This window comes from Acinonyx jubatus, chromosome C2, assembly GCF_027475565.1.
Source record: "Acinonyx jubatus isolate Ajub_Pintada_27869175 chromosome C2, VMU_Ajub_asm_v1.0, whole genome shotgun sequence".
Taxonomy (NCBI): Eukaryota; Metazoa; Chordata; class Mammalia; order Carnivora; family Felidae; genus Acinonyx; species Acinonyx jubatus.
In genome coordinates this window covers 114,337,928-114,361,121 of record NC_069384.1, presented here as the reverse complement: position 1 = coordinate 114,361,121, position 23,194 = coordinate 114,337,928, and the positions used below count along the sequence as shown (strand labels likewise).

At 36.1% G+C, this 23,194-nt stretch overlaps 1 pseudogene; it reads right to left on the bottom strand.

Moving 5' to 3' along the window:
* Positions 1 to 23,194, bottom strand: part of LOC106975174 (eukaryotic translation initiation factor 3 subunit E-like) — a 98,058-nt pseudogene that overhangs the window by 73,377 nt on the left and 1,487 nt on the right.

The window sequence follows — 23,194 nt, the reverse complement described above, 5'->3', positions numbered from 1 at the left end:
GAGTATGTGATTACTCGCCCCTGCCCAAGTATGACATTGCAGGCATTTAACAGTGTTCCAGGACCACTGACCAATCAAAATAGACACATATTCAATCAGAACATATTTCCAACACTTGCACAACTTTGCTAAGTTTCAAACTTTCTCCTAAAACTTAATGTATCTTCCAAAAAGTTGCAATTAGTTTTTAGCAGTAAAACACATATATCTTGAAGTTTGGGGGTTTTTTGTTGTTTTGGTTTTTTGTTTTGTTTTTTGTGTTTTGTTTTTTTCCAATTCCATTAATGGAAGAACCAGGGAAGAATGAATACTCAGCCTTTCTCTTCACATTCACTCACAGACTGCTCCTAGACATCAAAAAGAGCTCTGTAAGGAATGGAGAAATAGAAAGACCAGAAAATTTATAGAGTTTCCAAGGATACACAGCTGGCCCATTGCCACACAATAATTAGAAAATGTTTTCTTCCTCTTACAGCTTTCTTTACTGACTTTGGAGAACCTGGCAGGAATAGGTTATAGAATCATTCCCAGGGACAAATGGAAGCCAAACTGCCAAATATGATTATGGTGAGCTCTGAGCTATCTCTGAAGGGGCCCTTGATCCTTTCCATCTTTTAGTTTTCTTTTGTTCAAATTTTAAGCTTTTTAGAACTGTGGCCATACTAGGAGAGAAATCGACGGTATGGATCTCTGAATCAGTATTAACAGATATGCAAACTATGGGGTTTCATTTTTTTCCCTCCCTTAAAATTAACTGATGGTTGTTTAAAATACTATAAAATACATGGGGCGTCTGGGTGGCTCAGTCGACTGAGGGTCCAACTGCGGCTCAGGTCATGATCTCTCGGTCTGTGAGTTCGAGCCCTGCGTTGGGCTCTGTGCTGACAGCTCGGAGCCTGGAGCCTGCTTCGGATCCTGTGTCTCCCTCTCTCTGTCCCTCCCCTGTTCCAGCTCTGTCTCTCTGTTTCTCAATAATAAATAAATGTTAAAAACATTAAAATACTATAAAATACATCAGCATGTAAATAATGACTTTAATACATTTATGGGTTTCTTTTTATTTCAAGTAAAGATAAAATTAGGCAAACTGGCTTAAACAAAGAAGAAAATTTATTGGAGCATCTAATTGAAAAGTCTAGGGGAATTTTTGGCTTCTGGTAACTTGATCTAGGGTCACAAAGCGAGGTTTCTTTCCATCCTTAACTGTTCTCTGGAGTGTTGGCTCCATTACCAGATAGTTTCCATTCTCAAGACAGCAGTCATCTTTGATTTAAATCCCCCTAGGATGGATCTCTTTCAATAATCTCATCAAAAGTATCAGTATATCTTTTTGACATTGACAGGACACCTGCCTAATCAAGAACAATGCTCTCTGATTGGTCTGGCCTGACTCACAAGAATGGCTGAGGACAGAGTAAAATCACAGTATGGTCAATACAAAGTATGAGTGAATGGGTAGCAATGACAACACATTTTCCGATCCATATAGTCAGGGGGCTCTACCAGGCACAGACTCTTACTGAAAGAATCAGTGCAGCATCCAAATTAGCAAGAGAAAAAGTAAACTCAGGAGCAAGGATGGGGTCCAAGAAAAACTGCATAGCAACAGATAAAGTATTTTAGCAAGTTTAAGAAACTACGCGTGGTAGATAGAATAATGGCCCCCAAATCTCCACGTCCTAATCCCCAGAATTTGTAAATATGTTACCTTACACTTAAAAAAAAACTTTATAGGGGCGCCTGGGTGGCTCAGTCGGTTGAGCGTCTGACTTCAGCTCAGGTCACGATCTGACGGTCCGCGAGTTTGAGCCCCGCGTCGGGCTCTGGGCTGATGGCTCAGAGCCTGGAACCTGCTTCCGATTCTGTGTCTCCCTCTCTCTCTGCCCCTCCCCCATTCGTGCTCTGTCTCTCTCTGTCTCAAAAATAAGTAAACGTTAAAAAAAATGGAAAAAAAAACTTTATAGGTGTAGTTAAATTAAAGGTTTTGAGATGGGAAGATTACACTGAATTATCTGGATGGGCTCAATGTTATCACAGGTTCCTTATAAGAGGGAGACAGGTGTTCAGAGATGAGAGAAGATTCTAGGTGGTAGACTTTGAGAAGGGAGACAGGAGCCATGAGCAAGGAAAGTGGGCAACCTCTAGAAGGTAGAGAAGACAAGGAAATAGATTGTCCTCTGAAGCCTCCAGAAGGAACACAGCCTTGCCAAAACCTTGATTTTAGACTTTTGACTACCAGAACTGTAACAGAAAAAATTGATGTCTTAAGGACTGAGTTTGTGGTAATTTATTACTGCAGTTATAGGAAACTGACATAGTAAAAAATGTAAGAAGTAAGTTTGCTATAATTTGCAAATCAGAACAAGACATCCAGTTAAATAATTTTCTTGGATATATGAAATTCAAATTTAACTGGGCATTCTATATGTTACCTGGCAGCAGTATTTAAACAACCTTTTCGTGATGTTGAGTATTGTTTGTTTGCTTTATTTTTTTATGTGATTAGGAAACTAATGAAAAAAAGAATTTAAAAAACTGTAACGGACAAATTAGAGAAAGTATTTCACGGATAATATTTTTCAAATTTTATTTTCATTCCAGTTGGTTAATATACAGTGTACAATTAACTACAGGTGTACAATACAGTGATACAACGGCTCCATATCCAACATCTGGTGCTCAGCATGACATGCGCACTCCTTAATCCCCATCACCTATTTAACACATCTCCCCACCCCCCGGTTCTGGTAACTATCAGTTTGTTCTTTAAAATTAAGAGTCTATTTCTTAACTTGTCTTTCTCTCTTTTTTTCCCCATTTGCTTATTTGTTTCGTTTCTTAAATTCCACGTGAGTGAAATCCTATGGTATCTGTCTTTCTCTGACTGACTTATTTTGCTCAGCATTGTACTTCCTACCTCCATCCATGTCATTGCAAATGGCAAGATTTTTTTTTATGGCTGAATAATATTCCATTGTACATATATACCAAATCTTTCTTATCAATTCATCACTTGATGGATATTTGGGCTACTTCCATAAGGTATCTGAGAGGTAATTTAAGTAATGACATAAATACTGATAGGATTCTCCCACTTCTTCTGGTACGCTGTCAGTAGTTTTGGCAAAGGTGACTTTGTATGGACTTAAGCAGCTTTCTGTAGAATGGAAGAGATCTTTCCAGCCTACTGAAATGACGTATATTCTGAATGGTGAAGTGCAAGAAGGAGTTAGACTTGCCATGAGGTGACATACGTGGACTTTTTAAGTTTTTGTTTTCTCAATTGTAAAACAGAGAGGAAAATGATACTTAAATTTCATTTGCGTAGCCTAGGAATTAATGAGATAGAGCATGTAAAGTGTTTGAACTAGTACTGAGTAAATAATAATCAGTAACCAAATGTTTACCTGTTATTATCATGACATCTACCAACAGACAGTGACACAATTATGTATATATACACACAGTGCCTTGTCTATTTTGGGTACTGATTATTCCTTCTATATTCTAACCACTTATGTTTAATTGATTTGTATGTAGGCAATATAGGCAACTCTTCTTCTCCAGCTTCACCGTTCCACACATTTTCTCTTTGGATTTCCTTCTAAGTTCATGGTATATTTTAATGCCACTTTCTATACATTTAAAATTCACTTTCGTTTCATTTTCCATTTCGCCAATGAAATCTAAGTTACCTATGCCCAGGATTGACTGCAGGGCAGTTCGCTATGTACCTGAATATTAATTTTCTTCAAGAGACATATTTTCTGATTTATTGATTAATAAGAATAAAAAGGCTTGGCCCAACTAAGTCAATGATAAGTGGTCATATTTGATGAGGACGTGACCATCACTCACTTTAAGCTAGAGAACTAATTTTACAATTTTTTTTTCTATCTGTGGCATGTATCTTAGTTGTGTTAACATGACCACAATTATTTTAAAGGTGAAATAATTTTATGATTTTGCAAATATATTGCCAAAGAAAAAGATCAGTTATTTTTTAAACTGGAATGAATCAGTTGATTAAGTATTGACATCGTAAACTTAGCCTTTAGTTTTTAATTTTTTCTCATAAATTTTTCAATATTAGTTTTGAAGACCAAATTTATAAATTCAGTATAAGCAATATAGTATACATTTCAAATCATGTAATGTAATTTTTTATAACCTGGTAAGGTAACTTCACCTTAACATTTTTCCTGAGGATTACTTATGTTCTGCACATCTATACTGACACCGAGCTTGGTGGAAACCAAATTACTGCACTGAACAATCACAGAAACACAGCTCCTCATAATTTATTGTTACTTCAATAGCACTGTTAACTATGCTATGAAGCCTAGTTATTCCTAGAAGATTCATTAATTGATGTATCACTCTAAAATAGTAGAAAATATCTGGAATGTATTCTCCCACCAGTAAAATGTAGGGATCTTTATTGGAGATTAACGTTAAAATAAAAAAGAAATTAAGAGTCACACTCCATCTCCTTCGTTTTGCAGGTAAAGAAAGTGAGCCTCAGGGAGATGAGAAAGTTTTAATCATTTGAGCGGTGACTTTTGGTGAGTCATACTTAAAGAGATAGAATTTTGACCTACATTATTTCCACACAGAATTGGCCTTTCAGTTCTTTGGATGATTAATTTTATTTAACAAATTTCAACATGTTGAAATATCCAGCAAACATTGTTGCTATTGTTGTACTTCCCAATCTGTCCCATATACCAGTCACACCCCACTTCTCCAATGCAGATGTAAAAACCAAGAGGTACTCTCCAAGATATACATCAGTGTTACTATTGTCCTCTGTTTTCTTGGAGTGTCTTGATACTTTCTTCCTTTTAAAAATAACTAGAATGTAAACTTCAAAGGAAAAAAAGATACAGCGATTGTATAGATTTTTATATAGATTTTATCATCAAAAGAGTATTTCTATAGTTCTGGCTTTAACTTAACTCTTTTGTATTTAAAACACTGGCAGATTCTGGAATCAGAAAACTGTGTTTCATATAAGTGAATATGATCCTTTGACAAGTTAGTAATGAGACGCTAGCATCTGAGCTCCACAGGAAATGTCTATGTAATCAATCAACAAACTTAAAGTATATATGCACAAACACAACACATGTGCACACATGCACACGCATATTATAATGTAATGGTCCTGTAGAGCCAAACCAAGGAAGCTAGACTTACTTAATACTAATCCATGTTCTCTAGCTTCATGGGGGCTTAGATTATTTTCTATTGAGCTTTCTTGTCCACTGCATTAAAAGAGAAAACCAGGGACTGATTTGCTAAGCTACAAAGCCTAGCCCTACTCAAACCATTTTAATCTGTAGATGTGCTGAATATGAAAGAAAGACATGAATGAAAATGTGAACAGGCGCTTTGGGTCATAAAATTCCTAATAAAATGTGCATTCTTTTCTTGAAATGAATACTCTTATGTGTATAGGTGTGTGAACATTACATGCATTAAAATTTCTATATAATACTTGAATAGACAATGCGTGCATTTTAAAATGTATTTTTGATATGGTCTGACAGCAATTCTTTTTATCATAAACTGTTATTAGATTTGAAATCATTATGTGTCTCGAGCACCTGGTTAATCTTTTGCTTAAATTCTGTATCAGCCAGGTGTCCTCTTATGGATCGCATAAAGATTGGACCTCTTTAAGTATGAAATAATCCTGTTGCTTCTATCTGAGAGTGAATGAGCCCAGGATTAGATCAGATAAAACACACTCAAGCTAAAGTGCACAAGGTGGATTATGCAAGAAAAGAGGATTTAGTGAAGAACGGATCCACAACTTTTTGTTAACACAGAGAATGGTGGCTTTTGTAAGCAACATTTGTGGAAATGCAACCGGAGCTTTAAAAGCTATGTCTTTTGTTGTACATTTCTCTGCATACATTTGCTTTGTAGTTGGGAGTGCTAACTTTGGAAGCCATGCTGGGCCAGGACTCATGCTCATTTTGCCTAATGAAAGGCTAAGGATGTACTTTTACTCATACATTCTTGTTTTGTCTTCTTTGAAGTTTATTAAGCTCTCCTGAAAGATGTGAAGTTCATTAGGCTGTTATTATCATGGCCACAAATTAAATATCTGTTCCCTGGGGAGTGGTAAGCTTCCAGTATAAGTTATACTTACTATAATATTTACTTAATTACTAACATACTCCTTCTCATTCTTAATATAAAAAAGTAACACACCTATAAAGGTCTATTAGGATATATCCTGAATTTAATGCTATGCTTAGTTATTAATGTTCTAATGTATCTTCTCAAAGTTATACATTATACATACAGCTGACAGGTATGTAGGCAAGAGATGCTTTAAGCATTTCCAGTGTAAGGTTTTGTATTAGAACTCCTACATATCATATCTCTATGCAACTCTCTGGGCATTTTTCCAATTTTCACACATGTTCCTTCATCTCTGAAATTTCAGTATTTCTATTTTAGCATATGAGTCTTTTAATTGGCGAGGGAAGTAGACATTTCATTGCATCTATTGGTGTTAGTTTGTGATAGAACAGATCAGTGGTACCTCTAACTTAGATACTAAATGATTATCAAGTCCTTTCCATTTGATTGTTTCTACTCTATTATAATTATCTATGTGTTCTCTGATCAACCAAATGATTAACTGTTGGATGTCAGTGAGTACTTCTCACACTTGTTTTCACCCGTAACACAGCATCATGTGTTAAACTTTCTGAGTGTTTTTGTTAACGTTGTACTTAAAAGTGATGATAAAGTAGATATGGCCAGGAGCCAGGTAATTCTTGAGGTCTGGATGTAAAATTGTTACCTGATCAATATTTGGATTGAAAGGCTATCTTAATCCAACTGAGTTTTTGAAAATGAACCTAACAATCATAACTTTTTCAGAATTTTGTTTTGCTCTAATTTGTTCCTAATGCAGAAGTATTTAAGCATATTTACTAGTCTATGGAAATATCACATAGTTACACATAGGAAAAGAAATATCCTTACTTTTAAGTATAATGGGATATGATTAAAGATGAAAAGAAAGTCTGGCTACTTCCAAAATACCTTTCCCATCAATCTATCACACACGTAATTTTTACCAAGACAATCTTTTATTAGATAGGTACTTCGTGTGGCTTATCTTAAAATGTCTTAAAACTTGAGTAATAACTTTAAAAATGAACACATTAAGGCAGTAGAAGGTGATAACAGATGAGTGACTCATTCAACACTTGTTATTTAGTATATATAACATATCAGGCAGTGAATGAATATAAGAATAGCTCCACTACGGTAGGAAGGTTTTGTCAGTAGGACCTCAATAAGAGAGATTTCCGGCATCCTCATTTGGGTATTGGATAATCCAATAGTAATTCTTTCAGATAAATAATGCCATGATTTTGTTTTTAGCTACCAGAAAAAAATTGAACCAAATTCAAAACCCAGTACTCTGAATTCTATAAAAACACTTAGCATAAAGGGGGAGAAAAGACTTTTTTTCCTTAATGACGTTTTCCCGCTCATCAGATTCCTTTGGTTATTAATATCAGCCTCTTGTACCACCAGTATTCATTTAGGCCTCTTTAAGCCCTCGATGGAATGGAACAGGAAAAAAACATATAGACAGCGCTTTAAATGATCATTCTATCCATTTGTTTACCTGTATTTACTCTTTACTTTAAATTTTTTATAATAGTTTTCCTGTCTCCTTCAGGGTTTGAGTTTAGGGAGCTCTTGTGTACCATCTGGTGAAAGAAGCTGCTTTGTAGTTGTGTGACGGGCCCAGGGCAGGGTGAGGCAAAGGCTGTCACCCTTGAAGTGGCTTGGGCAATTGCTGCAGGGGAAAGTTCCTCAAATTTTTCCAGAATTTGATATTTAAGGGTGTTGAACAAAGTGTCTCAGGGCGGAAACAGTTTTCAAACCATAAAGAGCGTTATTTTCACGTCTTTGGGAATACACAGGCACCCTCTAGAAGTAGTCGTCCTTTTTAGGACCGGTGTTTCTGCTCTTAGTTCACCAGAAGTAATGAAGATTTTGTCAGCTTTTGTGAGGCAACTGTAAAAAATGAATTAAATGCTGTAGTGTGGAGTAGCAAGAGGCCTTTCTCTGTTTCTTACTGAGGAGATAGCTCATGATCATTGCTTAAATACGAACCACATACCATGTGCTGATGGATATTTGCTCTGCTCCAGCCACTGGGCTACCTTCTGTTCCTTGATTATGGCAATCCCCCTCCCATCTCAGGGTCTTGGGTTTGGCTGTTCCTTCTGCATGGAGTCCTAATAGCTGCCTATTTTCCTGGGCAAGCTTTCTAACCACCTTAACTAAAATGAAACTGAAAATTACATTTTGGACATCATCCGGGTCGCCTGGGTGGTTTCTTTGGTCAAGCGTCTGACTGGCTCAGGTCACGATCTCATGGTTCGTGAGTTGGAGCCCCGTGTCGGGCTTTATGCTGGCAGCTCAGAGCCTGGAGCCTGCTTCAAATTCTGTTTCTCCTTCTCTCTGCCCTTCCCTCACTCATGCTGTCTCTCTTTCTGTCTCAAAAATAAACATTACAAATTTAAAAAAAAAATAAAGGGGATTAAGATTGTAAGTATGTTCTAATGTCTAGAATAAACAAAAATTTAGTTTCACGTTGACTTTTTAGCAGCATTTCCTCAAGAAAAAATGCATAATAGGGCAAAACCGCATCCTCCATTTCATCTGAAGTTTTGTGGCACAATCATACAGGATTCTTTTTGCAAGAACATTGGAGGGGGTCATTCATTTTCCCTAGGACCTTTCTTAACTTCAGCTGTGCCACCATCATCCCTTACTTGCCCTCTTCTGCTTGCCTTCTAACTGAAATCTATCCCAGTTTCCACCTTTATCAGCCTTAAGCAGTTTTTTTTCCCCACTGCAGCAAGAGTGATCTTAAAATGGAAATCCTGTCATTCACTTGTCTACAACCTTTCAAGCGCTACAATTTAGTGATGTCCTATTGCTCTTAAAATAAAATCCAGTTCCTTGTCATGGTCTACAGACTCACCATGACCCACTCATTTGCCCCTTTCACTATAACTTCTGCAATAGTCCCCACCCAAATTATGCTCTTTAGGTTTTTTTTTTTTTCTTCAGTTCCTTGAATACCTCAAGTTCTTTCATGCCCCCAGGATTCTGCACATGGAACACTCTGGACCTGGCCTCTTGCAAATCCAGCTCCTTTCATTCTTTAGATCTCAGCTTAACTGCCACCACTTCCAAGTGCCCTTCCCTGGTCACTCATCTCCATGATTATTTTCTTTATAGTAGTTATCACAATGTGAGATCGTTTTGTTTATCTATTCGTTTTTGTCTCTCTTAAGGAAATGTAAGATCTAAGAGGCCAGGAACGCTACCTGACTTACTCTCTTCTGTATCTTCAGGGTCAGTCACATTCCTTGGCAGGTAGTAGGTATGCAAGATATTTGTTAGTTGAGGGTAAGAGAGAGAAATCTCTTTCTAAAAGGTCCCTTTAAAAACTCCCTAATCCCCAAAGGGGGAAAGGAGCTAATATTGGGATCTCCTGGGTACTAGACACTGCTAGGCTCTCTCTTCTGTGCATACTTCTATCTAGATCGTTTCCTGAGATTTGATGCGTTAATTTCCTAAGAAACTCCTTCTAGCCTTTCTCACTGTTTCATGCTGTACTCAGCTGTCTGTTTAATCTGACTGTGTCCCTTTCTTGCTCACAACCTTGGTTTCTCCCTACCACCTGGCAAATAACACCCAGTCTGCCTGGTCTGGCTTGAGGGCTTGACTGATATATTTTCTTAGGTTTATCTCCCTGACTTCTAATTTCCTAATAAACCCTTGTTTTCCTTCCTTGTTGCTTCTGCCCTTGGGTTTCCCCTTGGTGGGAATTTTAGCCACCTCTTAAAATCTAACCCATTATTCAAGGCAAGGTATATTCCTATCAAATGAGGTAACCAGTGTGAAAAGACTTTACAAAGTGAAAGAAATTATATAATTAGTAGCAACATGGGGTGGGGACAAAGATAACATATCCTCTCTTTCCCTAAATTTCTTTAATGTCAAACCACATGTAGCTGTTGAGCAGCTAAAATGTGGTTAGTTTGAGTTGAAATATGCTGTATATGCAAAATACACACTAGGTTACAAAGATTTAGAATGAAAAGAGAATGTCAAGTATCTCATTTTTGAAATTCATTGCATATTGAAATGATAATATTTTGGATATTGGATTAAAATATTTTATTAAAAATTTAAAAAAATTATTATACTCCCCTACGTGCGATTCGTATACAATTTCTCACTTAATTTTGAAATATATGGCAAATTAGCCACAGAGTTGAATAAACTTTTTGAATAGCTTTTATACATTACTTAAGTATTACTTAGTATTAACCAATTAACTTAATTAACTTAAGTAATACTTAAGTATTAACCAAAATTTATAATTTGGAATTTCACAAAATGGTCAATTGATCAAGTGGTTCACAGAGAGTTAGGTAGTTTGGATGTAAAAACCAACTACAATTTTTTTTCCCACAGGCATTTCAGTAGTTTAAAAAAGGAAGCTGATTAAGATTATCATACAAAAGCCCATCATTTGCTTAATAATAATCTTTACAATATTGTTCAATATTATTCAATATTATTCAATATTAGGGGTTGTGAAGGTACAGTAAAGAAAGTGTTTATCAGTTTATCTCAGCTGTACTTATTTATCAGGACCCAGCTCATCTGGATTTTTTTCCTGCTGTTATATATTTCCCATATGCTAAATCTGTTTTTTTTTTAATTTTAACTAATAGATTATAAGTCCCTAATTTTGAAAATTATAAATGGCTCCAGAGTTGTTCATTGAGGAGCAAAGGACTCGAAAATCAAATAGCAGTATTCAGAATAATGCTGCAGTTTTAAATATTGAACAATGCTCCAGTGAGATTATAAACTATAAATCTGTATGTGTAGAAATCAGGGAATGTATCACAATGTCTTTAAAGAAAATGATAAGGAACACTAGAAATACAAATGGAGCATGTAATATCTCCAAATTGGTTTTTATTCAGATAGCCAGAGACCATTCTGCTCTTCAGGGCATTGTCTGTTATAAAGTACATTCAAATAGTGACATAAAACTGTGAAGACTTGTATGCCAGTTTTAAAAGCAAAATGACCTTACTGGTAAAACAATCAGATTTCTCCAGAACAATCTTCAAATCATGCTTTTTAGCACGAAATTGAGTTTTTCTGCTAAAATAGAAAATGGTCAAGATTTACCCTTTCCTTCACAGTAGAGCAATTTGCAAGTCACACATTGCCAAGAAACATATAAAACCATCTGTAAAGTGCCAAGTATGCTCAGAAGAAAACAAGGCAAGCTGTTGGCCCAATTCCTGATCCATTGGCACCGTTTGGCTTCATAATTCAACAGCACACAATCAGAAAGAGAATGACTACGTTAGGTGGGTGTGAAAAGATTTTGACCTAGAGTTGGATGAGACCTGCAGAGGAGGAACCCATTCTTAGTATAGGCAGAGGGACGATATATACTCAATAGCTTATTCTATTAATTTCTGAACACCTAAACTATGGAAGAAGAATACTTATTTTATGAGCCATGATGTAGATTGAGGAAGGTGCTTCAGGCTCATTTCTGAGGGAGCACAAGCACTGCGTGCATCAAGAAAGGCATTGCTGAATGAACAAAGCAACACTGCCAATCCACACATTGCTTTGCCCACATACTGCTTTATTCGCAGAGACCAGTTGGTGGTTAACAAAATGCCTCCTGGTTTTGATTTAGTGCTGAAGGAAATGGTGAAAATCGTGGTCCAATGATGCTCAACATTTGAGCAACCCTGCTAAATGTCAGGCTCTTATAGTGCCTCATTAAAATTATTGCTAGAACCTTTCTAATTAGTTTGTGAAATCATTCTTGACTCACTCTAATCCATGGGTCGGCAAACTTTTTCTATAAAGTCTTCAATTGTAAATACTTTCAGCTTTGCAGGACATATGGTCTCTGTTGTAACTACTCAACTCTATCATTGTAACACAACATGTAAACAAATAAGCGTGGCTGTGTTCCAATAACACTTTATTCACAAAAAGCAAGTCGTGGGATGGAATTGGCCCATGGAGTATAATTTTTTGATTCCTGCTAACTCATCTGACACTTCTTCCAGGGAGATTAATGTAATGTGAAATTTTGATCACAGCACACCTCTATTTAGACTTCAAGATTCTTTTATTTGTTCATAATTAAGGATTGGATTCTTTAGAATGATATTTAAGATCCTTCTTTATTTTATTTATCTCTCCCTTTGGAATTCCATCTTACACTTTTCTTCAACATATTCCTTGTATTAAAGCAGTGGAGTTTCTAGATCTTTAATAATTCTGTTTAACTTTTTATAGAACCACTAAACTCACTCGGATATTGAAAGATAATTCCAGTCGGTAAAGATGCTAGGTTAATAGTTTTGTTTGCTATAGTATTAAACACCTATGTTAGAAAATAAGAAAGGTCTTAAATCAATAACCTCAGTTTCTACCTTACAAAATAGAAAAGGAAGAACAAACGAAACTCAGAGAAAGCCCAGGAAAGAAAATAATACAGTTCAAAGAGGAAATCAATGAAATAGATAACAGAAAATCAATAGAGAAAATAAAGGAAACCAAAAGCTACTTCTCTGAGAAGATCATTTAAATTTATAAACTTCTAGTCACCTGATCAGAAAAAAATAACAGGACACAAATAAACTATATCAGGAATAGAAAAGGAGACCATTATTAAAGATTCTAAAGGTATTAAAATGATAAGGGGATATTATGAACAACTCTGACAAAAAAAATTGACAATTTAGATTAAGTGAATACATTCCTTGAGAGATAAACTTTCAAAGGTCACTCAGAAATTGGATAACCTGAGAGCCTTATCTTTATTAAAGAAACTAAAGAAATTGAATTTAGAATTGATAATCTTTCCACAAAGAAAACTCTAGGCCCAGATGGCTTCCTTGGAAAATTCTACCAAGCATTTAATAGAAGGAATAGAAGAAATAACATCAATTTTACATACACTCTTCCAGGAAATTGAAAATCAGGGAATATTTCCCAACTCATTTTATGAGGCCAAAATTACTCTCACGCTAAAGCTAGAAAAAGACATTATAAGAAAACGACATGCCAATATTCTCCATGAATATACATTTTTAAAAATCTCAACACAATTTTAGCAAATGGCCTCCAACAATGTATAAAACAGTTTACATCATTAACAAACGGGATTTGCCTATGGAATAAGGTTTAACATTCAAAATGCAGTCCACACAGTTTACCGTATCAACTGACAAAATAAGAAAAACCACACATCATCTCAATAGGGGCAGAGAAATATTTCACATAATGCAACATCAATTCTTGATTAAAAAATTATGACCATCAGCAAACTAAAACCAGAAGGAAACTTCCTCAACCTGATGAAGGACAGCTACAAAACCTACAGTCAACATCATGCTTACTGGTAAAACCCTAATCGAGAGCAAGACATGAATATCCACTTTTACCCATTCTATTCACCAATTGTACTAGATGTTGGACCTAATGCAATAAGTCAAGAAAAGACCAGGCATCCAAAATCAAAAGGAAGAAATGCAAGTCTTTACTCACATATTACATGATTATATATGTAACAGATCTGATGGAATCTATAATAAAAGCGACTAAAAGTAATGAGTGAGTTTAGAAAGGTGAAAAGTATAAAATCAACATAAAATTACATTATATTTCTACATGCTAAAAACAAAAAATCAAAAATAAAATTGAAGTAATTATGCCATGTATAACAGCAACAAAAATATAAAGTACTTAGGAAGGAATCTGATATAAGGCACACAAAAATTAAGTTCACCAGAAATTACAAAATATTGCTGAAGGTAATTAAAGACCAAAATAAATGAAAAGACATACTGTGCTCATGGATCAGAATAGTTAATACTTGTTATAACGTCAATTCTTTCCAAATCAATTTTTAGATTTAATACAGTCTCCAAGCATGGCTATTTTGTAAAATTTGACAAACTGATTCTAAGTTGGAATACCAACAGTACCTAAGTTTGAGATTTGTTTTAAAGCTACAAAAATCAAGTGTCTATATCAACATCAAGATAGATACACTGATTTATGAAACAAAAGGGTCCAGGGACAGCCCCACACATATGAAGCCAATTGACTTTCGATGCTGTTGCAAAAACAATCCTGTGAAGACAAGACGGTCTTTTTAAATAATTAAGCTGATAACACTGGACTTCCAAAAAACAAAAAAGAACCTAAAATCATACTTCCTACCATTGGAAATGTTCCACTCAAAATGAATAACGGAACTTAATGTATAACCTAAAATTATAAAACCTCCAGAAGAAAGCATAAAATAAAAACATAAAATAAAAACATCTTATCTAAAACACCAAAATCATGATCCAAAAAGAAAATTAAAAAAAATTGGATTTATGAAAATTAAGAACATCTCTTCAAAATACACTGCTAGGAGGATAAAACAAGACAAGCCATACACTGAAAGAAAATGTTTGAAAATCATATGTTTGATAATGGACTTGTGTCTAGATATATAAAGAAATCTCAAAACCCAGTAAGAAGAAAGCAAACAACCCAATTATAAAAATGGTCAAAATATTTTCATAAGCACTACACCAAGCAGATATACAGATAGTAAAAAACCACATGAAAAAATGCTCAGCATCATTACTCATTAGGGAAATTCATATTAAAACCATAATGAAATAACATTCTACACCTATTAGGATGGCTACAATTTTTAAAAAGTAACCACATCAAAGTGTTGGTGTGAATGTGGAGTAACGGAACTCTCCTTCACTGCTACTATGAGTGTAAAAAGGCACAACCACTTTGGAAGAAATCTTGGCAGTTTCCTAGAAGTTAAACATATACCTACCATATGACTCAGCCATTCCACTCCTAGATATTCACTCAAGGAAAATGGGTATATGAATATGCATATCAGTTTTATCTGGAGTAACCCCAAACTGAAAACAACCCAAATTTTTACCAAGAGGTAAATGGATAAACAAATTGTGGTTTATCCACGCAGTGAAATAATACTCAGTAATAAAAAGGAATAAATATTATTGGTACACATAACAACATGGTTCAATCTAGAAATAATGAAAAAGAACATGTGTATGATTCTGTTTAAGTGAACTTCTAGAAAATGCAAGCTAGTTGATAGTGACAGGAAGCTGTTCAATGGTCACCTGTGTGTGGTGGAAACATGGAAGGAGAAGAGATGGCAAGGGGAAATTTTAGGAGATGATGGATAAATTCACTATCTTGATTGTGGTCCCAGAATCATGGGTATATGCACATAAAATATATAAAAGGGTGCTTTTAAAACATACACACATGGGGTTTCTGGCTGGCTCAGTCAGTAGAGCCCGGGGCCCTTGATTTCAGGGTCATGAGTTCAAGCTCCACATCAGTAACGTAAAAGAAAGGGACGCTTGGGTGGCTCAGTCACTTGTGTCCCACTCTTGATTTTGGTTTAGATCATGATCTCATTGTTCATGAGATGGGGCCCCCCGTAGGACTCTGCACGGGCAGCATGGAGCCTGCTTGAGATTCTCTCCCAATCTCTCTCTCTCTCTCTCTTTCTCTCTCTCTCTCTCTCCCTCTGCCCCTCCCCACTCTCTCTCTTTCTCTCAAAATCAATAAACATTTAAAAAACAAACAAGCAAATACATAAATAGAATGATACTCTTAAAATATTCACGTTTTTGTATGTTTTTAATATATTTTACAAGAAAAGTTACAAGAAAAGTAAAGGCAAACAACAGTCTTTATTCTCTCAAGGAGCTTTTAATCAGCCTTGAATCTTCTGGGGAGGCGTTATGTGGCTCTGCAGTGTTTTTGAACAAAGATATTCAAATTTAAATAGTATCTCATTCTTTTAAGGGCAAATAAAAGCATTTGTCAGTTTCACAGATAAAGATCCCTTTTCATTGACTTATGTACACAGCCTGCCAATGCTTCTTATGTGTTTGGTGTTCCTAATGAAAACATGGTTGGCCTTCTAAGAAGATAAATACTTACAAACATGATGTCTATGAAATAATACCCTGAGGCAGACTCTGACCTTTCTCCATATGTAAAGTTCTGTATTGCTCATCTCCTATGAATTTCACAGCAAGTATAAGAATTAGCCAATTGGGAATTTCCTACAGAATCAAATATAACAACTTTGTGTGTTTAAATCAAGGAATAGTTTGTTTTTCAATTGTATACGTCTTTCTGGGGAGAGGCAATTTGTATGCTATCTAGAAAGTTCAAAGTTAACTCCCTGAAGGATAGCATTTTACTTATTTCACTTATTTTTTCTATTCATACTTTTACTCATTTATTCCCTTAATAAACCCACTGAAAATGTTGCTCTTCCAATGCTCCCATCTCCCTTTGCTGATTTTGCTCTTCCCGTACCTTCTTTTCCTGCCTATCATGTGCTCTTTGCTATTTCTTCTTTTCTTAATTTTTCTCCAATTTCCCCCAACTCCCACTTTCCACTGCCCACTGACCTGACAACTACCCTATTTAGGGATGTTTGGGAGAAAACCCACTCACACAAAGCAATAGTGGTTATAATACATGTGTTGAACAAATACAATTTGTGATATAATCCAAGTACAACTTTATCTTCCCATCTCACCATCAGTTCAAAATGTTTTTAATAAGACAAATGTTTCTCTCCCTGGATAGAAATTTGGGCAGATCCCGTGAATTTTATGCTCACTTTTAGACACACTCTTGGTTCAGTAATTAGGAAGTGTCCAGTAAAAGATAATTAATAACCAAATTTTCTCACGAGTTAAATCTTTCTTTCCCTTTCCACAAGCTAGTTAGTGGTTGTCTGCAACATCCTAAAAGGATTACAGTTCAATTCCCTTCCTTACCTTCTACTTCACTTGGTAGCTGCTGTGTTAAGTCATTTCAAGTTCAAAAGAGAAGGTGGAAAGGTGAGAGACAGGGATTTTCTGTTAGGCTGAGTGGCCTTCCACTTTCTGGGTCTGATAGATGATAAAAGACAACCCTCAGTGGGAATTTAAGGGTTCTTGGAGACTCCTATCAATGGGATATTCCTCTGCCTCCCAATGGACACTACTCTATACTGAGGGGTCCATTATAATTTATTCTGCAGGTTCTAGAATCCAAATTTGGCATTAGCTTCCTGCTGCAATCCTTAGGTCCTTTCTTTGAATAGAACAGAACAGAACCCAAACAGTATTTTCCTCCTTAGTAGCCCATTTAAAGTAAGAATTCTCATGCATCCCTTGCACTCACAAAGGAAGTGTTCCCTTGTAAATCTTCTTATAGACATTTTTTCTCATAGCTCACTTTAGAATTTAACATGTCATATTGACTTTTGAGTCAAAACTTTGATTTTGAACCTTATTATACTAATTAGGTTTAAAGTCTTATGTATCTTATGATCATTTGTACCTTAAAAGAAATCAGTCCTTAAGACATCCAAAGTAATATCTAGCTGCAGAATTCCAGGTATTATCAAATGAGAATAAACATTTTATACATGCACACATGCAAGATATTCAGAGAGATAAAAATTCTTCCCAGCAGTCTGGAAATCATTCCACAAAGACAGCTACTGTGTTAGCCATAATGCTTATCCCAAAGAGATTCAAACTACCAAAAAAGGGAAGTGTTCATTGCTTTACAGGATTGAAAAGTCCATCTCCTTCCTTCTCTTTCCCCTATAGATTTCCTAATCTTGCCTATAGGAACCATGCTAAGATGCTGGCAAGCTTCTTCAGAGAAAAGATGATTGCAGAGCAGAAGTGTCTCAAGTAAAAGGATAACTCCAATGCACAAGCAAAAGATGAACTCTGCCTAATGGGATTCTAATAGAGCTTCACTTACTCAGCTATGACTTCAGCTACCCAAGACACCTGGACCGAGATAGAAGCCATATTTCAGCCTTCTGGTGGGTACTGATCATGGCTCTGGCTGGGCAGGTTCCAGGTGGCTAGTCAGAAGTCAGAAGAATCATGGAGGACTTGATCTAGACAGGGTATGGTGGCCTATTCACTGTTCTCCACCTGGAAGTTGGAATATAGTAGCTGGAAATGAATCTTTAAAAAGGGTTAGTTCTAGGTGAAGGCAGACCATTGAGAGAGTGCTGGTAAAACATGACAGGAAATGGAAGATTATAGATGTTACTCAATGGTCAAATTTTCTACTTAAACCAAAGAATACTGAGAAACTAGAAAAAGACATGCTGAACTCAGTACTTGTAATGCTGGATTTGCCACATTTCTTCTGATCGAGAGAAAGCTTTTGAAGTTTCCATCATTACTTTGGACAAGGAAATGAGTTTAACGATTTCTTAATGATAAATTCAGGAAAGACTATTTTATTGCATTCTTTGTAGGAATTTACTTGTTTAACCTTCCTTTCCATTTCTACTAATTCAAATGTATTTTTATCAAATATTGTTGAAAGTGAGAAGGGCTTTTTTGCCCTGTGCAAGACTGACAAGATACTGGCACAAACCTACAGGTCCAAACTGTAATGGGTAAGTCAGTAATTATATTCGAATTCATATACAGGTTAATATGACTCAATTATTATGTTTAAATCCTCAATATATCAATAAAACATGTGTGTAGAGGCATTGCAAAATAATGTGTCTACATAGAAGTCACTGATTATTTTTCTCTAATTAGACTAAACAAGGAGACTTCTAATGATTAATGCTATTTTGCAGGAATTGACTCTATTTTGGGGGGGGGATTAAGATGGAGGAGAGCACACAAGAAATAAGATTTTTATCTTGCAATACTAAGACACCACTTGCCTAGAAAGCACTCGTGGAACATATTGCCAAAGGTTTAGTTTGTTCTCTTTTGTTTTGGCTAAAATCTTACTGTCCTGGGCAACTGGATAAAGCACTGTGCTTCCTTATCTCTTTTCTTCTTGTTCTTGAACCTAGGACTAGGTTTGCTATTGAGACAGTTTGCTAAGTGCTTTGAGAAGTTCGGGACAAAAGGTCTTATACTACAAATATAATTACTACTAATACATTATGCTGATATCAACTTTGGATTTGTGGTTCCCTTTTTCTTCTGTTCCCCCCACCCACGTCTACCATTTACTTCCTCATAGTATTTCAAACAAAGATCAGCCAGTCATTTTAGGGGAGTCATGGAAAGGTTTTGAGCCAAAGCTGATTTCTAAGACTTCTGTACATGTTATCTTTTTCCTCCAAAATATGCAAGTCAGATCCTTTGGCATACATATTGTATATTTGATGTGATGGATAAAAATATGAAGGCTGGGCTGATATATGTATAACAATGCAGTGCAAAATTACTTTAATGATTCCAAGTTACTGATTTGTATTTTCCGTACAGCATTAGATCTTTTTTTTCTAATTTTTAAAAAATGTTTATTTATTTTTGAGAGAGAGAGAGAGAGCTGGGGAGGGGCAGAGAGACAGGGGGACACAGTATCTGAAGAAGCCTCCATCCAGGCTCTGAGCTGTCAGCACAGAGCCCGACACGGGGCTTGAACTCACAAAACATGAGATCATGACCCGAGCTGAAGTTGGAGACCCAGCCAACTGAGCCACCCAGGTGCCCCTATACAGCATTGGATCTTAATGGGCCATCCTAGTATATGTGCATCTATTTCTAAATATATGGCAAATATGCATCTGTGTATTTCTTCTCAGGTTTAAAACTTTTTGAAAAGCTTTTTTCTTTAACACCAGTTTTTAGTCAGATCTGACACTATTCATTGATTGTAAATATTTCCATAAAATGAATATAATATTTAAAAAGCGATTTTTAAAGGTTAAAATCAGGCCACTGGGTATTGAGTAACATATCTGAAATGATCTTAAGAATACATATACTTAGGCACCACATTTTAATTTAAACTCCTGTTATTACAGTAACTAGTCACAAAATGGCTCCCTATTTATGCAATATGTTAGCTGCAGTGTTACTTAAATTGAACAGATGAGTGCCTTCTAATAATGTATGTTTACTTCATGAACTTGCGGGCAATTACATTGTAATTATGTCTTTGTAGGTGCTTTTTACTGACATATAGAGCGCCAGTGCATTTTAAATGTAATTGCAGTTCTCTGTACCATTTAGCAAAGCTGAAAATTGTTAAAGGTTTGTAAATTACCTACATTTAGACCATAGGCAACTAGGCAAATGAAGTGACACTGTCAGTAATGTTACAACATAAATTGGTACCAAGTATAAATTCAAGGTAGACTTTCTTTTCTAAATCAGAATGTTGTTTATAGAGTGCCTTCTAAAAAAAAGATAAGCTAAAAAAAAAAGAAGAAGAAAGAAAGAAAGAAAGAAAGAAAGAGCACACTGCTCCACTGACAGAACCGATCAGCCTTTAAATACATGTGAAAAACAATGACCGGCCTGCAATAATGTTTTAAACTGTAAGCCTGTTTAAAATTGGGAAATTGGATTGGTTTCCAATTGAATCATTTCCAAAAGGACTACATGATGGCTTCAGAGAAGACACTTCTGTGTAGTTTCTGTGAAACTATGCGGCAAAGAGGGGAAGACCTGGCATTCAGAGTGTATCAGAATTCTGTCACTTTTTATCTCTATGGCCTTATTTCAGTTACTTAATTCTTGAGCCTCAACTTTTTAATCTAAAAAATGAGAAGTATAATAGCTGGCTTCAAAGGGCTATTGTGGAGACTAAGATGGAATAGTGTATTTAGGCTGTCAATAAAATGGGAGTTTTCTTAGTCATCTTATCTTCTCCTGACAGGTGATTTGGCTGCTCTATAAAAAAAAAAGTGTCTTTAGATTTGGTGGAGAATAGACTTCTCTGAGTCTGTGTTGAATCAGCCACAGAACTGCAAAGCTTACACAGATTTACTTCACCTCATGGGATTAAAGAAACGGAGCGACAACTGTGTGCTGAAAAATGTTCACTTTTCCTTCTAAGCAATGTCCCATAGAGGAGACCCGTCTCCAAAGACCAGCAACGCCAGTTAAGGAAATTAATTGTGAAAGTATTACTCTGTCACTTCATGCCTTCAGGCCAGTTGCTTATTGATGGCAGGGGTTTAGGTTCGGATAAAACCATTTCACCCATGCAAGCCCTCTCCATTAAGCGGGAAACAAGCATTTGAGCTTGACAGCTCAGAGGGCTCCGCTGTGCAGAAAGCCATTCTTACAGGGTCATTGTATTTAAGTGCAAGATTAGAGAGACAGTTGGTGCAAGGCCATGTTCCTAAAGTACAAATAATGAATTAATTATATGATAAAATTACATGCATTTTTTTTAAAACCCATATTCATATGACATACAAATTATTAAAATTCATGCTGTAAGCTGGGAAATCCTGGAGTTCCATAGAAGGGTTCTGAATAAGCAGTAGACAACAGATGTCTAATGGGGAGTTCTTTCTCGCTTACCAGGTGACTTCGAGTACGTCACTTACCACTTGGAGTCACAATTTCCTCCTTAAAAGACTAACAGTGATGAAGAGCTGTCCTTCCCCCTGGCAATTTTAAGTTTTAAATGCGACAATGTATTAGTAAAGACTTTATCAAGTATTTACATAAGAGAGTACTTTATGATGTACTGATTTTTTTGTAGACGCGGTAGTTCTCTTTCCCATATTCTTTTTTCTTTTTAACATTTTGTTTAATTTATATTATTTTTTAAATTTATATCCAAGTTAGTTAGCAAATAGTGCAACAATGATTTCAGGAGTAGATTCCTTGATGGCCCTTCCCCATTTAGCCCATCCTCCCTCCCACAACCCCTCCAGTAACCCTCTGTTTCCTCTCCATATTTAAGAATCTCTTATGTTTTGTCTCCCTCCCTGTTTTTATGTGATTTTTGCTTCCCTTCCCTTATATTCATCTGTTTTGTCTCTTAAAGTCCTCATATGAGCAAAGTCATATGATTTTTGTCTTTCTCTGACTGACTAGTTTTGCTTAGCATTATACCTCTAGTTCCATCCATGCAGTTGCCAATGGCAAGATTTCATTCTTTTTCATTCCCGAATAATACTCCATTGTGTGTGTGTGTGTGTGTGTGTGTGTGTGTGTATACACCACATCTTCTTTATCCTTTCATCCATTGATGGACATTTGGGCTCTTTCCATACTTTAGCTATTGTTGATGGTGCTGCTATAAACATTGGGGTGCATGTGCCCCTTTGAAACAGCATACCTGCATCCCTTGGATAAATACCTAGTAGTGCAATTGCTGGGTTGTAGAGTGGTTCTATTTTTAATCTTTTGAGGAACCTCCACACTGTTTTCCAGAGTGGCTGCACTAGTTTATATTCCCACCCTTTCCCATATTCTTATAATTACCTTTTTTTTTTGTCTGGTTTAGAGAGGTATTTGAATATTGGTTTTTGTAGGAGGAAGGTCCAAGACAAAGCCACCACTACATTCATACAATCAAAAAATTGGCACATGAGCCCCATCAGGCACTGTTTTCTCCACAGTTGAAGCCAGTAGAAGTCTATCAACATGTAGAAGTAAGCCAACTTCAAGTGTCCACTCAAAGGTAGTTTGCTTTGGAGGGAAGCTAATTTGACTTAAGTTTGGAAATGAAGCAAATTTCTCAGGAAGGAGAGGTGCTGTTTACAGTGGATTTGGGATTTCATAGGGCTCAGAAGAAGGAGGCTATCAGGTCTGGGAGCACACAGTTACACAGTGCTGAGAAAATGCCAGCAGAATTCTTACCCCAGAGCCAGAGGGCTAAGCATGACAGGGATTGGCAACTCCATGAAACTAACTGGCCTCCATATTACTAGCCAGTGAGAAGACCTTAGGCATTGTCAGAGACCCAGAAAGGCCAGAAGTATATGTTCTGATCTGAAGCGTTTGATCTAACTCAAAATGGAATACTGGCACAGTGTGTATCAGACTGGAAACCTTTGTCCAGTCACTTGAGGGAGAGATTTAATTTCTCTGAAAATGAAATGGAAAATTTCCTTGGGGGTCTGATTTTAATGGAAAGCCACTGATGCTGGAGAAGCAACACATAATGGAAGGCTAGGAGCAGGCTACCAAGAAGGTGCATCAAGAATAGATAAGAGAGGGAATTCAGAGAGCGAACTTTCCAGCACACATATTACCCAGTT